This window comes from Zingiber officinale, chromosome 1A (assembly GCF_018446385.1).
Source record: "Zingiber officinale cultivar Zhangliang chromosome 1A, Zo_v1.1, whole genome shotgun sequence".
NCBI classification, from domain to species: Eukaryota; Viridiplantae; Streptophyta; class Magnoliopsida; order Zingiberales; family Zingiberaceae; genus Zingiber; species Zingiber officinale.
This window is the reverse complement of record NC_055987.1, coordinates 157,852,293-157,868,060: the sequence shown is the minus strand read 5'-3', so window position 1 is coordinate 157,868,060 and position 15,768 is coordinate 157,852,293.

Below are 15,768 nucleotides of genomic sequence, written 5' to 3'. Positions count from 1 at the left end.
GAAATGACATGGTGTTTGATTGGTTTGTAGTAGAACCTTTCCTTTTGAGGTGTCGGTTAGTTTTCGATCGGTTATGGGAGAATCCTTTCTTTTGAGGTGTTTGGTTTGTTTTTGATTGATATGTAGCATAATTCTTTTGTTTTGAGGTGTTCGAATAGTTGTAGAAGAATCCGGAGTTGATATGTTGTTTTATTGCTGAAAGTTTCCAACGTCCGCTAGCGTTTGTTAGGAAGATGGGTGACTTCAGAGTTGTAACCATATGGGTTTCGGTTTAGTTAATGTTGTTATGAAATTAGCTAAATTGTACATCACGTGATTTGCAGGATGTTGGTTGAAGACGGTTGACACGATCTGCATATAAAGGCAGGTACTTCTTGCTTTTGTTTTCTTTTAGTACTTTGACCTTAGTACATGAATTATTTTGGATAAGGACTGTTTACTTTGACTCTATTCTTATTTTTCCTGCGCTTGATACTTCCACGTGATCTTTGAGATATTCGTTTCCATATCTATACAGTCTCTGGTTGTTGTCCATGATCAGTAGCAGATACTAGATACCATGTTTGTATGCTTTGACTGTTGCTTATTTATGTATGGTATTGAGCATGCTGACTTCATGTAGCATACCTGTTTCTGTTTATATATATATGATGACTGTTGCATTGTTCGCATCTTGTCATGACATACATGTCAACGACCAATTCTCCCTTGCGGTCTAGAGAGTCGTTAAAAAGGGGTCGCATCCTCGACCACTCGAGAGAGTGGTAGCTGGAGTCGATGTCGCTTGTCCTGTCGTGCCGCACTCGGCCACTCGTGTGAGTGGTAGCTGGAGTATGAGCAGCAGGGACCCCGTCGCAGATGTAGCTAGTTAGCTACTATGTAACTGTCCCCTCGGCCACTCGTGTGAGTGGTAGCTGGAGTGGTGTACAGTCTGTCACTGACCCGGCCTCTCGACCATACGGGGGTCATGGTGTAGAGAGGTGGGCGGGAGTGACCATCCGTGCATACGCTGTTGTTATTATATTTGTTTTGGTTGCTGCTGTCTATATATGTTGTTATTGCTTACTTATTGCTGTTGTTCACATATGCTGATATGCTTACTTGTGTTGAGATATATTGGGCGGGAGTGACCATCCGTGCATACGCTGTTGTTATTATATTTGTTTTGGTTGCTGCTGTCTATATATGCTGTTATTGCTTACTTACTGCTGTTGTTCACATATGCTGATATGCTTACTTGTGTTGAGATATATTCTCATTGTAGATGTTTAGTCATTAGAAATTTGTATATACCTTGCTTATTACCTCTGTAGTATGAGCAGTACTGTAGCAGATTAGTACCAGTTCTGACCTACTATACCTAGCCTAGGATATGGTTTTAGGTATGAGCATTTATTTTGGTTCTATTATAGTATCTGCTATTCTTCTTATGAGGCTGTATACTGTTGACACTCTCTACTTACATGTTACGTTCATGCACTATCTCTTTCCTTACCCGTTGAGTTCCAATACTCACCACCCCCACAAAATGGTTTTCTTTCGCCAGGTAATAGATAGATGAGTCATGAATGCTTGGAGAGATGTCGACTGCCAGTCCTGGGTCCTACGTCACACTCGAGGATAGTTTTCGTTTTGGTTTTGTGATCGTTTGGGGTGGTATATTGATTTTGTGTATTTTGCTTTTCAACAAGTCGATGTGAATTTTAGGTCAAGTCTGTGATGACAGGTATTTTTGTTAGTGTCGTTGTTGGTTTTACGTTCGTATCGTTTTATGTCTTCCGCTGCTGTGTGTTTACGTTCAGCCGTGTAGGCTTATTAAACTGCGTGGTTGTATTTATTTTGTTCCAACCGAGTGGGTTGATGATATAAACTACGTGGTTGTGTTTATTTCATTTTTGTTCAGCCGGGTAGGCTGAGTATATTAAACTGCGTGTTATGTTGTTTATATTTTGTATATTTTATATCCAGCCGTGTGGGCTATGGATTATGTTTATATGTTGAGTATGTATGTATTTATTACTTCAGATTGTCATCCGTACAGGGGAGAAGCTGTCGGATTTTTGTCTAGCATGGACTCCTTTGGGGGCGTGACATCGGAAGAAAAGGAAGAAAGTCCATCCTCTAGAGAGCACGAAGACAAAGGCAAAGGAGTATACTCTTTATTTCACGTGCAAGAAGATGAAGATGAAGACACCTCTAGGATCGAGGGGGAGCGTCATTCCTTGACATCAGAGCATGAAGAAGCTTCTACCTCTGAGTCAAATGAAGAAGAAGAAGATGGTGCCACCTCCACAAGTCAAGCAAATTAAATGGAGGATCATGTATCACCGTACAAGCAAAGAATGTATAACTATTTCAATTTTAAATAATAAAAATCACATTATATGCTTTGATTGTAGGAAAAAGGGTACTACGTGAGTAAGTGCCCTAAATTGACCAATAACAAGGGCCAAGTGACCTCAAAGGGCAAGGAGAAGCCCAAAAAGACCGCCCCCGTGACAAATAAGAGCAAGGAGTACATAGTGTGCTTCTCTTGCAATCAAAAAGGACATTACCGGAGTTAATGTCCTAAGGGGAAGAAATTGACCAAGCTCAAAAGAGGAAGCTCGAGTCAAGGGGGTGCTCTCAAGAGCAAACACAATGTATCATTTATTAAGAATATTCCTTTAAGTCATGATAAAAAAACATGTTAGTTCTAATTTATATCATTTTAATATTATTTATCCTGAAAATAGAAAGCATGATAAAGTTAAGGAAAAATATGTAGTTTATCATGCAAATACTACCTCACCTAAGGTTAGGAAGGTAGATAACAAATTAGGCAATAACTCTAAGGATTTTAGATTAAAACTTAATTAAAGGAAAAAGTCAAGGATTTAATGAAAACCCAAAATTTAAAGACTTATGAAAAGAAAATCAATTCTTAAGGTTAAGACTTGATAAATTAGAGAAGACCGTTAAAAAATTGACAAATGAAAAGTCCAAATGGATCAAGGGTAATCGGACATCTAGTGGAAGGAAGTCCAAGTGGGTCATGGAGGACTAGACACTTGTCACGAGACAGTAAGTCCAAGTGGGTCAAGGCTGACCGATTGCTAGGCACGAGAAGTCCCAACAGGTCACAGTTGACCGGATGTTAGGTTTGGGAGCCCTAGACTTGATTCGAGCGAGCTAGAATTGGTCAATTTGATCAAGTTATCAAATTGAACCAAGCCCAATTGATCAGCTGATCGATCGGGCACAGTACTGCGATAAAAAGCAGCCCAATTGATCAACCGATCAATTGGGAGTTTTTATTGCAAGCACAGAAGGGTCTCCAATCGATCGGTCAATCGATTGGGCACCGCCAATCTATCGACCGATCGATTGGAACTGGGATTATCGCGAGGAAGCAAGCGCATGCGCGCTGAATCGATTGATCGATTCAAGCTTCCTCAATCGATCAACCAATCGATTGGGATATGACTGTTGCACAGGTTGCAAGTTTTGGACGGCTGAGATTGTTGGGATCTGACATGACAATCGATTGGGAGCAAGTCCAATCGATTGGGAGCCCTAGAAGCCCCAAGTATAAAGTCATTGCAGGCTTTCTTTTTCGCAAGAATTCTCCCGATCTTCACATTGTTGGTGCAACCTTAGGTCAAGGTTGACCTGGTTGACCCGACTCGAGTTGACTTGAGTCGAGTTGTATTTTGATGTTTGACTTGGGAAGATTGTCGATGCAACCTTAGGTCAAGGTTGACCTAGTTGAGTTGTATGTTGATGTTTGACGAAAAGAGAGTTCTATTCTTGATGTTTGACAAGAATAGATGTTTGGGAGATGGTTGGTGCAACCGTAGGTCAAGGTTGACCTGGTTGACCTGATTCGGGAAAAAGTCCAAGTATGGAGACTTGGCAACGGAAAAGTCCAAGCAGGGAGCTTGGCACCGGAAAAGTCCAAGTATGGAGACTTGGCACTGGAAAAGTCCAAACAGGGAGTTTGGCACGGGGAAAAGTCCTGGTGAGTGAAGCCAGGCAGTCGGAGAAGTCCTGGTGAGTGAAGCCAGGCAGTGGGAAAGCCCTAACTAGAATGTTAGGCAGTTGGAAAGTCCTGGTGAGTGAAGCCAGGCAATGGGAAAGTCCTAACTGGGATGTTAGGCAGTGTGGAAAGTCCTGGTGAGTGAAGCCAGGCAGTCGGGAAATCCTGGTGAGTGAAGCCAGGTGAAAATCCTAGTGAGTGAAGCTAGGTGAAAGTGAAAGTCCTGGTGAGTGAAGCCAGGTGAAAACCCTAGTGAGTGAAGCTAGGTGAAAGTCCTGGTGAGTGAAGCCGGGCAAGGGAAAATCCAGATAGATCAAGGGTGATCGGACATCTGGTGTTGAGAAGTCCAAGTGAGTGAAGCTTGGCATATGGAGTCGGAGAGGGCTCGGTAGCTCGTTCTCCGAACTAGGTTAGAGAGGACACTCTAAACCTAGGAGTTGGATCGGTCTGCAGACCGATCCAGTGATACTCAGTGTTTCCTGATCGGTCTGGTGACCGATCAGATTCCACTCAGTAGCCTACTGTGGAGTTCCTGATCGGTCCACAGACCGATCAGGCGACGATCAGAAGTGAAGAAAGAAGCTCCTGATCGGTCCAGGGACCGATCAGGTGTATGCCTGATCGGTCTCCACGACCGATCAGGAGACGAGTGCGATTCTCTGTGAGAGCTGGGAGAGCTGGGATCGGTCTGGGGACCGATCAGTGACGATCCATCTCTTCCCTGATCGGTCTGCAGACCGATCAGGGTTCTAGCCGTTGCGACGCAACGGCTAGTTTTCTTCGCTGTCTTCTTCGCAGGTATAAAGGGGTCCAGGGCTTCGTTGCTGGGACTCTTCCTTTTCCTTCTTCTTCTTTGTAGGCCTGAAGCTTCTGCTTCTTCTTCCTGCTGAGCTTTGTTGAGCTCGTTGGGTGCTAAAGCTTCGCGTGAGCTTCTTCCTGTTGCTGGTTTTCTAGCTAGGCTTGGATCCGAGAAGCTGCTGCTTCACCAGGGTTCCTGCTGACTTCAAGAAGGCAAGCAAGTGTTGTTTACATTTCTGTTCTTGTTTTCTTGTTCCTTTTTGTACTCCTATTGCTGTTGCAAAGATTGTGGTGAGGTTTCTCCACCCACAAGGAGTATCTATTAGCCGGGTTTCCGGGGACTCATCCACCGACGGATTGGTAGGCTTCGTCCACCTTACGGACACGCCGAGGAGTAGGAGTTCATCTCCGAACCTCGTTATATGGTTTGTCTTTCTTCTCCTGTTTTCTTTCTACGTTGTATTTCCGCTGCACTAACCTAATCGTAGGAAGAAACGCGAAAGATTGGGGTCGGCTATTCACACCCCCCCTCTCTAGCCGTACGAAGGATCCCAACAAGTGGTATCAGAGCGAGGCCGCTCTTCGACGAATTCACACCCGTGGGAGCACAAGCTAGAGATGGATCAATTCGGAGAAGACATCACCATTCCACCCTTCTACAACGACAACTTCGCATATTGGAAGGTAAGGATGATGTATTTTCTTAGGACTAATATGTGGAACTGGTTTTGTGTACAAGAAGGGTTTACTCCTCCAATGGATAAAGAAGGAGTGCCTCTAGAGAAGAACAAGTGGACGAAGGAACAAGTCCACCAATCCACGATCAACAATGAGGTAACTAAAACAATTGAATTTTCATTACCTACTAATGTTTTGTGTAAGATAGGTAAATACAACAATGCCAAGGAGTTGTGGGATAACTTGGCCAAGTACCATGAGGAGAGCTCCACTTCAAGCCATGAAGAGGAGCCTAGTGAGCCAAGTAGCTCAAATCATGGAGGGAGCGAATTGGGAGTTGAGGGCTACTCAACATCCAAGGAAGAAGAGGAGGAGAGTTCCTCTTGTTCAAGTTCGGAGCAAGAAGAAGAAGTTCCCATCTCCGAAAGGGTTGAAGAAGAAAGCTCATCTCCATCCACAACCCTAGGTAACTCAAACACTGTGATTTCAAGCAAATTACACATAATGTGTTTTGAGTGTAGGAAACATGGACATTACAAGAGCAAATGTCCAAAGAAGGTTAGGAAGACTCCACCGGCACCAAAGGTCAAGGAAGCCGGAGTCCCAACACACAAAGGCAAGAAGCACGTGGTGTGTTTCAATGCAAGCAACGGGGACACTATAGGAGTCAATGTCCGAAGGGGAGGAAACCTCACAAGGACAAGGGATGCACATCGATGGGGGGAGCTAAGGCAAACCCTAAGGTATCTTTTAAGGCTCATTCGTGCAATTCTAGTAGGATACATGCTAGTAATTTTATTGCATTAGTCAATAATGATAAGCATGTTAACACTAGAAATCAATACATGTGCTTAGGTGCTAAACATGTCAACCTAGATAGGGATACTACTAGGAATGCTAACCCTAGGATTAACACTTCTAAGGTTAAGGAAAATCTAGGTAGAAACCCCAAATCAACTAGACACATGCCTAGGAATGCCTCAAAGAACAATGACAAATTAAAACTTGAGGTATTAGAGAAGGAGAATCAAGTCTTGAGGCCAAGACTTGATACTTTGGAAAAGGCTCTTAAGAACTTGGAGAAGTCATCTCTAGTGTTTAAGGGTCAAAAACCAATGTCCAAGGACAAGAAAGGTTTGGGTCACAAATCTAAGTCCCAAGTGGTCAAGCCCACTTATCATAATGTTCCATTCGATTATGGAACAAAATCTAGGGCTAGGAAGACCATCACCAAGGTCACAAGGGGAGTCACCCCTAGAGTTGATCTTGATGAGTCCCAAATGACCAAGGCTTTAAAGCCTAAGAGGGTCATTAGGAGGGTTGCTAGGGAAGTTATCCCTAGTGAATATTTAGTGAACCCAATGAGCTCTAATAGGTATTGGGTTCCTAGGAGCATCTTCTCTACCTCATAAATGGGTTAGAGAGTGTCAACTCCGATTAGAAGGGTAGTTAACCCAACTTTGAGGAAATTGACACTCAAGGAGCATTTTCAAGGTTTTGAGAACTTTTGAAAATAAAATGGAATTATCATTTACTCCTTTGAAGAGTTAAATGTGCCTAAAGATTGGAAATTTCATTTTTAATATCAATTGGCACAATTTGGGAAAATCTAGAGAACTCTCGAGGAAAAATGAAACATGCCAAGTTTTGAGGATAAATTTGATCTTTAAGTGGCATGAATTAATCTAGAGTTCAAGAAGTGTCAAAATTAGGATTTTGGCATTCTGGGGCAATCTAGGATTAAATTTGAAGTTAGCCAAGGCTAAGGATACTTAGATAGGGAATTTAGGTATTTTATTTGTGCTAACTTGCCATGATTTGTTGCCATATGCCATGCCATGACATCATATTTATTTTATTATCATTTGAAATGTCATGATAATGCTTAGGTTATCTATATGTCATGTTTATTTAAGTTTTCAAATTTCATGCCATGTCATCATCTCTTGCATTAATAATCAATGAAATTGATTTAAGGATGAAAAACACATTTTGATATTGAGATCAAATTTGTGTTTAGAAAATGCATGAGACCTTAGTCTAAGATACCTAAACCCATATCTCACATCAACATTGACTTGGATGTGTTTGATACACTTTAGATGTATGTGAGATATTAGGATCATGAGTTAGGATCAAGGTGCATAGTTTTTGTACCTAGATGAGCCTAATTCAAGAAATGGAGGGTCATAGAGAAAACTTGTGTATAAGTCATGTACATATAGTCCTAAGATTATGGTCCTAAATTCAAATGGTTTTAAAAGCATTTTAAAATTGATTTGAAAAACATTGATGAAGCCATCTTAGTGATTGCATTCATCATTGAACATTGTGATACAAAGTTGGTTTAAACTTGAACTATTTCAAAGTTTTTGAACTTTGTATCAAGATTGAAAAATGGAAACTATTTTCATAGAAAACTATTTTTCCATTATAGTGTATGATATGAGGAATGTATCCTCAAAGTTTCGTAATTTTTGGAATTTTCTTGAATTTATTAAGAGTTTCTGATTTTCCGGAAGGGAAAATCAGAAGTTCTGTTTTCAGTGGCTGGATCGGTCCGGGGACCGATCCAGAGTATTGTGGATCGGTCTGCAGACCGATCCAGTGAGTTCCAGTAGCACGAGTGCGATCTGGTGAAGGCCTGATCGGTCCGGGGACCGATCAGGGCATGCTGGTTTTTCTGATTTTCAGCAGGTGTCTGAAATTTCAGTTTTTGGGAGTTGATTTTCGGATTTCTAAAGGTTTGAAACTCTCCAAGACATTGTTGGTGCAATGGTCAAGGGGGAGTTGACCTTTAGGGGGAGTTTTAACTAATTGTCAAAGGGAAGTTGACTTTTAGGGGGAGTTTTTACTCCTTAAGACTTTCGATTAGTGATATGGGATTATCACTAAGTTGATTGTTAAGTTTAGTATCAAGGGGGAAATTAAGAGTTTCAATGAAAGGTATGGGACTTTCATTAGGAAGAAACTCTTGACCTTGATACTCTCCTTTTTCTTTTTGATGTGTGTCAAAAAGGGGAGAGTGTTCATTGGAGAATTATTGGAGAACCCAAGTTAGGTTATCGGGTTAACCTAAGCTAGGGGAAGAATGTCAAGGAATGTTCGAGGAAGAACATTGGATTTCTTTTTGATGTGTGTCAAAAAGGGGGAGAATTATTGAGAACCCAAGTTAGGTTATCGGGTTAACCTAAGGGGAGAATGTCCAGAGAATGTTCAAGGAAAGAACATTGGACATTGGAAGATGGTTGGAAAACCTAAGTTAGGTTATCGGGTTAACCTAACTTGATTATGGGTTTTGTCAAACATCAAAAAGGGGGAGATTGTTGGTGCAACCTTAGGTCAAGGTTGACCTGGTTGACCCGACTCGAGTTGACTTGAGTCGAGTTGTATTTTGATGTTTGACTTGGGAAGATTGTCGATGCAACCTTAGGTCAAGGTTGACCTAGTTGAGTTGTATGTTGATGTTTGACGAAAAGAGAGTTCTATTCTTGATGTTTGACAAGAATAAATGTTTGGGAGATGGTTGGTGCAACCGTAGGTCAAGGTTGACCTGGTTGACCTGATTCGGGAAAAAGTCCAAGTATGGAGACTTGGCAACGGAAAAGTCCAAGCAGGGAGCTTGGCACCGGAAAAGTCCAAGTATGGAGACTTGGCACTGGAAAAGTCCAAACAGGGAGTTTGGCACGGGGAAAAGTCCTGGTGAGTGAAGCCAGGCAGTCGGAGAAGTCCTGGTGAGTGAAGCCAGGCAGTGGGAAAGCCCTAACTGGAATGTTAGGCAGTTGGAAAGTCCTGGTGAGTGAAGCCAGGCAATGGGAAAGTCCTAACTGGGATGTTAGGCAGTGTGGAAAGTCCTGGTGAGTGAAGCCAGGCAGTCGGGAAATCCTGGTGAGTGAAGCCAGGTGAAAATCCTAGTGAGTGAAGCTAGGTGAAAGTGAAAGTCCTGGTGAGTGAAGCCAGGTGAAAACCTAGTGAGTGAAGCTAGGTGAAAGTCCTGGTGAGTGAAGTCGGGCAAGGGAAAATCCAGATAGATCAAGGGTGATCGGACATCTGGTGTTGAGAAGTCCAAGTGAGTGAAGCTTGGCATATGGAGTCGGAGAGGGCTCGGTAGCTCGTTCTCCGAACTAGGTTAGAGAGGACGCTCTAAACCTAGGAGTTGGATCGGTCTGCAGACCGATCCAGTGATACTCAGTGTTTCCTGATCGGTCTGGTGACCGATCAGATTCCACTCAGTAGCCTACTGTGGAGTTCCTGATTGGTCCACCTCGATCGGTCTGGGGACGAATAGAGCTTCCTCTGATCGGTCCAGGACCGATCAGGTATGCTGATCGGTCTCCACGACCGATCGGAGACGCACAGAGCTCGAGAGTTGGGATCGATGCAGGGACCGATCAGGGCTCATCTGACCGGTCCCCGATGACCTCGACGATCCATCTCTTCCTGATCGGTCTGCGGACCGATCGAGGGCAGTTGCGACGCAACGGCTAGTTTTCTTCGTTGTCTTCGCAGTATAAAGGGGTCCAGGGCTGCTTCTGATCTCTTCCTTTCCTTCTTCTTCTTTGTAGGCCTGAAGCTTCTTCTTCTTCTTGAGCTTTGTTGAGCTCGTTGGGTGCTAAAGCTTCGCGTGAGCTTCTTCCTGTTGCTGGTTTTCTAGCTAGGCTTGGATCCGAGAAGCTGCTGCTTCACCAGGGTTCCTGCTGACTTCAAGAAGGCAAGCAAGTGTTGTTTACATTTCTGTTCTTGTTTTCTTGTTCCTTTTTGTACTCCTATTGCTGTTGCAAAGATTGTGGTGAGGTTTCTCCACCCACAAGGAGTATCTATTAGCCGGGTTTCCGGGGACTCATCCACCGACGGATTGGTAGCCTTCGTCCACCTTACGGACACGCCGAGGAGTAGGAGTTCATCTCCGAACCTCGTTATATGGTTTGTCTTTCTTCTCCTGTTTTCTTTCTACGTTGTATTTCCGCTGCACTAACCTAATCGTAGGAAGAAACGCGAAAGATTGGGGTCGGCTATTCACACCCCCCCTCTCTAGCCGTACGAAGGATCCCAACACACATGACTTCTTCGACTACTCTCGTCAGTTCTTGGAAGCTCTTGGAGACAAGTGTTGTTGCACTTCCGAGATTCAAGAGGCATTTACAAGCAACAAGAGAGCAAGAAGAAGGTTTTTCATTTATATTCTTTGTATTTTTCTTCTTGCGTTGAGTTGTATACTTGTGTAGGTATTGTAAGAGGTTTCTTCACCTCCGATAGTACCGAGAAGGAATTTCTTTCTTAGTGAAGAGTGCTCGTGTATGTGGATTTTGGATTAATTATCTCATCTTGAGGTGGATATCAAGTAAATCTTTCATGTTACGTTGTAAATATGTTTCGTATTTCATTCCACTGCATATCATTATCATGAAAAAAGACAATAAATACGATAAGTTATTCACCTCCTCTAGTCACAAATCGACCATAATATTTTTAAGATAAGTTTATTAACTTTTGTTTACAGACTGATTAGTGCTCTTTTTTCAAAATACGATAATTCTTAATCATTTAAATTTTTTAAAAAATATCTTAATATATTATAGATAGTTCTATATATATATAGAACTAACAAATATTAAACATCAACCCTCTATGATAAGAAAAAAGGATTTAAAATTTCTATGATCAAAATAGTAAAAACTCAACCGCATCAAACTAACAATTAACAATAAAGAACAACAAATAATTATGATATATATTCCAAAAGCCCAAAATCGAAAGGCCAAAAGGGAGGAAAATAAGGAAAAATGTGATACCTTTACAAAATCACAAGTTAGAGGAGGAGAAGAATTTATTTTTTTTTTCCGAAGAGGGCAAGAATCAAGAGGTTGTCGGCTGTAAAAAGAGGTTTTCAGTTGTGAAATTGAGGCAAGAGGTTGTGTTAAAAGGATTCAAAATAAAATTTTATTTTTAGGATGTCCTAGTGATTATTTTGAAAAAAAAATGAGGGAGGGGCCATGATCCCTTGCCTCGTTATGAGTCCAAGGGAAATCCTTTGGTTCTTTTTGATCGGGGTCTAGGTCCTGGTTCAATGCTGGATCACTGCCCACTCATTGATTGGGGGATTAGTCCCCACCTGTTAAACAGGCGGCGACCATTGAGTTCTTCTAACCATTGTCCCTAATGTAGGGCATACCAGGTTAGACGGGATCAGAAGATCCGTCTATATGAGTCTGCCCCTGCAAGAGAAATCAATTTATTGTGCTTGACTACACTCATTTATAGTATTATGATAAACACCTTATAAGAACACGTATTGAATGATATTTTTTTTAAAAAAATATCAATCAGACCCTTTATTCTAATATATTTAATAAATATAAGTAGGTCTCCAAAGCGTAATATAGAAGGTGAACGCATGACATTTCTACGTAATGATCAAGAGTCGATTCTTAGAAACTATGATCTGGGATTTATCTCATCATGTACCTAACTCCTGTATACCTATATTTATCTTCCTCCATATTTATAGGACTGATATTAGGGGGCTATTAAGATAACAAATCCTTTTTTTAATAAATATAAGTATATGTATTAATCTATTAATAAATATTATATAATTAGTTAAATCTAATTACTTGCCTTCTCCCTTTTCCACTTATTTGCTTTTCCACATGAAGTTGCCCACTTTTCCATACGTAGCACCGTATCAAAGCTGATCGACTGATCGGTCTTTCCTTTTCCCTTTTCACATCCGTCTACTCTCAGTTTGTGTGCTAATCCTCGATTGCCCCTCCCCTTTTCAATTTCTCCTCTCAAAGCATGGTTTCATGGAGCCAGTGGCGAATCCAGGAGTTCAAATATGGAGGGGCGATGATGAAAAACAAGGGGCGGTATCCTCCATCTCCACCGGTAGAGCCCCATAATACTAGGGGTTTCATTGCCGGCAAGGGGGGGCGACCGGTACTCTCAGTTTTACGAGCGGTCATCTAATTGGACTCTTGGTTCGGTCGGATCCTGCACTACAACAAATATAACTTTCTGTAGCACACAATTATGCTATATGCAACACACATCGTACGTTGCACAACTACAATTAGTTGAAAGTCATAAGACATTGATAGCAGGTGCCGCATGCTGCAGTTAAAAGTATTTACAATGTGCGTTGCGTGCTGCGGTTAAGATCATTCGTAGTATGCACTACGTGCTACAGTTAAGATCATTCGCAACGCGCACTACACATTCCTATTAACAACATTCGTAGTGCGCACAGTGTGCCACCGTTAAGAACATTCGTAGTGTGCAATGCACGCTGCGATTAAAAATATTCGCAATGCGCACCATGCACTGCAATTATGATATGATGTTAACCACATAATTATTAGCACCACACAAATATAAAATCAAAAATCAAATAATTTTAACACTATATAATTTCAAAATATAATAGAATTAAAAAAGTACAAGACACGTAAAGTTTTACTTGGTTGGCAATTAAATGATTGTTACTCCAAGGAAAGTCAACTCAGTAAGAAGATCTCCTTCTCGAACAAAATGTCGAAAGCGGAGAAGCCTCGTATATGAAAATGACGCTCAGAAATGAAACACAAAAAGAAACTTAAAGTACAAAGTGTGTTGTATGAAAAGGAGAAGACCAATGCTCTATTTATAGCCTACTGGTCAAAATTGACTGTTTGCTGACGTGACATGGTTTGGGCGGCTAGAAGGGCTCTGGGTGCCTGGGTGATCCTAAAACTTTATCCACATTACAATGACTCGCGTCGATAAAACGTATCTGGTTCGGGCAACTGGAATAGCTCCGAGCGCTCGGAATAGCTTCGAGCGCCCGGACTGTCTTCGACAAGGGCATGTTGAGGAGGCGCCCTAGGTTGCTCAGGGCGATCCAAGCGCCCTGACAATCAACTCCTTGTCGGCTGTCTGATTTTTCTTTCGTTCGCTTGGGTGATTTTGGCCATCCGGAATAGGGCTCACCCGAACCCATTTTCCGACCTTCTCCTCGTGCAAGCTTCCGCTTTGGCTTCTCGTCCCTCGAAAATGCTGCGTACCTCCTTCTTGTCCACCAACATACTCTTCCGCAGCACCTCGTCCCTTGGACGCATCGAGCTCGTCAACTCTCTCCCGTGCCGTCTTTCTCGCTAGCTGCTTATTTTGCTCAACTTCCTGTGCTCTTAAGTTCCTACACATATAGATACAAGGATCAAAACACAACAGCACCTAACTTGACTTAATTGATCACATCAAAACTAGCACGGGGTACTTACAATCTCCCTCTTTTTGATATGAGCAATCCAAGTTAAGTTAGGATAATACAAAATGAAATAACAGTAAAATAATAGGTACATAATTTGTAATTAATAACATATAATGCAAAAATAATATGTACCCTCCTCTAGATTTAATCTCTAATTTTCCTCCTTTGATCACATTAAAAATAAATTTTTGTTGAAATAACTCTGAAATTAATCTGAAATAGTTTCTAAGGGAAAATTTAATAACAATCATAAAAATTATGAATTTTAAATTTTAAAAATTTGAACATTTACGATTTATAAAGTAATTTTGGATAAAATAATTTTAAAATTATTTTTATTTGTTCAAAAATTCTAAAATTTTTTATAACAGTTAAACAGATATATCCAAAGTTGTAATAAAATTTTCATAAAAAAGTGAAATTAATTTAAGCAGTAATAATTTCTTTTCTTTAGCAAGATGTAATTTTTTTAAAAAAAAAAGGCTTAAAAATAGTTCCTAAGCACAAAAAAAATCTTTAAAAGATTTCTAAGAATATAATAGAGCAAGTATCTTTGTAGAAAAAATAAAATTTAAAAAATTTAACTTTCAAGAATATTTAATATTAAAAATTATTAATTTTATAAAAAATTCATAGAAAATTGAATAATGGTAAAAAAAATTTAAAAAAAATATTGTATTTGATAGATAACAAGACATTTTATCACACAAAAATAAAATTTTCAAAAATAACTCTGTGAAATAATTTTAAATTACAAAAACTATTTTTTTAAAAAAATCATATAAAATAATACACCCGTAAAAAAATTTTAAATTTTTTTTCTAATGATAAGAAATGAAATCATCTTTCTCGAAAAAATTAATATCTAATTAATTTTAAACATAAATTATATGAAAACAATTTATTTAAAAACATTAGGCAATTTTAAGCAAGAAAAATATTAATAAAAAAATAAAGTATGCATAACGATTTTTAATCTAAGCATGATTTTGGAACCCAATATAGGTTCCTACCTACTGGATTAATTAAAAAAATTTTCGGAACATAATTTGATGATAATTTTCTAATTTGACTCTTATTATATCTAAAATACTAATTAAGTGCTTGATAATTTCTAAAAATAGTAAAATTCGAACATACAAAATTCTTGAAATTTTTTATTTGTTTTCCAGTTTTTCATTTTTAATTTTATTTTATCGAAATCTTCTAGTTGACAAGATTTTGCTAAAGTTCCTTTTAGCTCTTGTTTTCTTTTAATAATTTTTTTTTTTGACAGTAATTTTTTGATAATATTTTAATAAATTTATATAACTGGTCAGGAGGTAGAGATCGTACTTGACTTACTTCATCGATCCGGTTATCTGAAGTTCCCCCTGTAGTGCTGCTTCTTTCTGGCATTGCTCCCCCTTCATCGATACTCTCGATACTCATTTCGGATGAACTTACTTCATCGATCATCTTCTTTATGACTTGCTATCAGCGTAAGTCCAGCGTGGTCATCAATCTCCGACTCTAATAATATGTTTCATCCAACGTCGCCTTTAAGTTTGTGTGCTTTGTCTGGGTCGGTCTTTTGTACTTGTTCTTGTTTTTTTTAGTTTTGGGCAGTTGTCTTTGAGATAACATTCTTTGTTGCAATGATAGCATCTCTCTTTTGGTTTGCACTTGATTGAATTTATTAACTTTAATTTTTTTAAAACTTCCTTACCATATATGTCATTTCATCATCGTCGAGGGATGTTTCAAAATCTAGTTTGTCTATTTTTACCTTTAATGCAATGTTTTGCTTTGACTCTTTCTTTAGATCTGCACATCTAGACTCATGAATTTTAAAATTCAAAAATAATTCTTCTAAATTACTTACGTCTAAGTCTCTAGAGATATAATATGCATCTACTAAAGATGACCATTCAAGTGTTCTAGGAAAAGCGTTAAGCGCATACCTTAGCGAATCTCGATTTGTTATCTTTTCTCCAAAATTTGTGAGTTTGGTGACTAGTTCCTTTAGCTTGGCATGCAGTTGAGG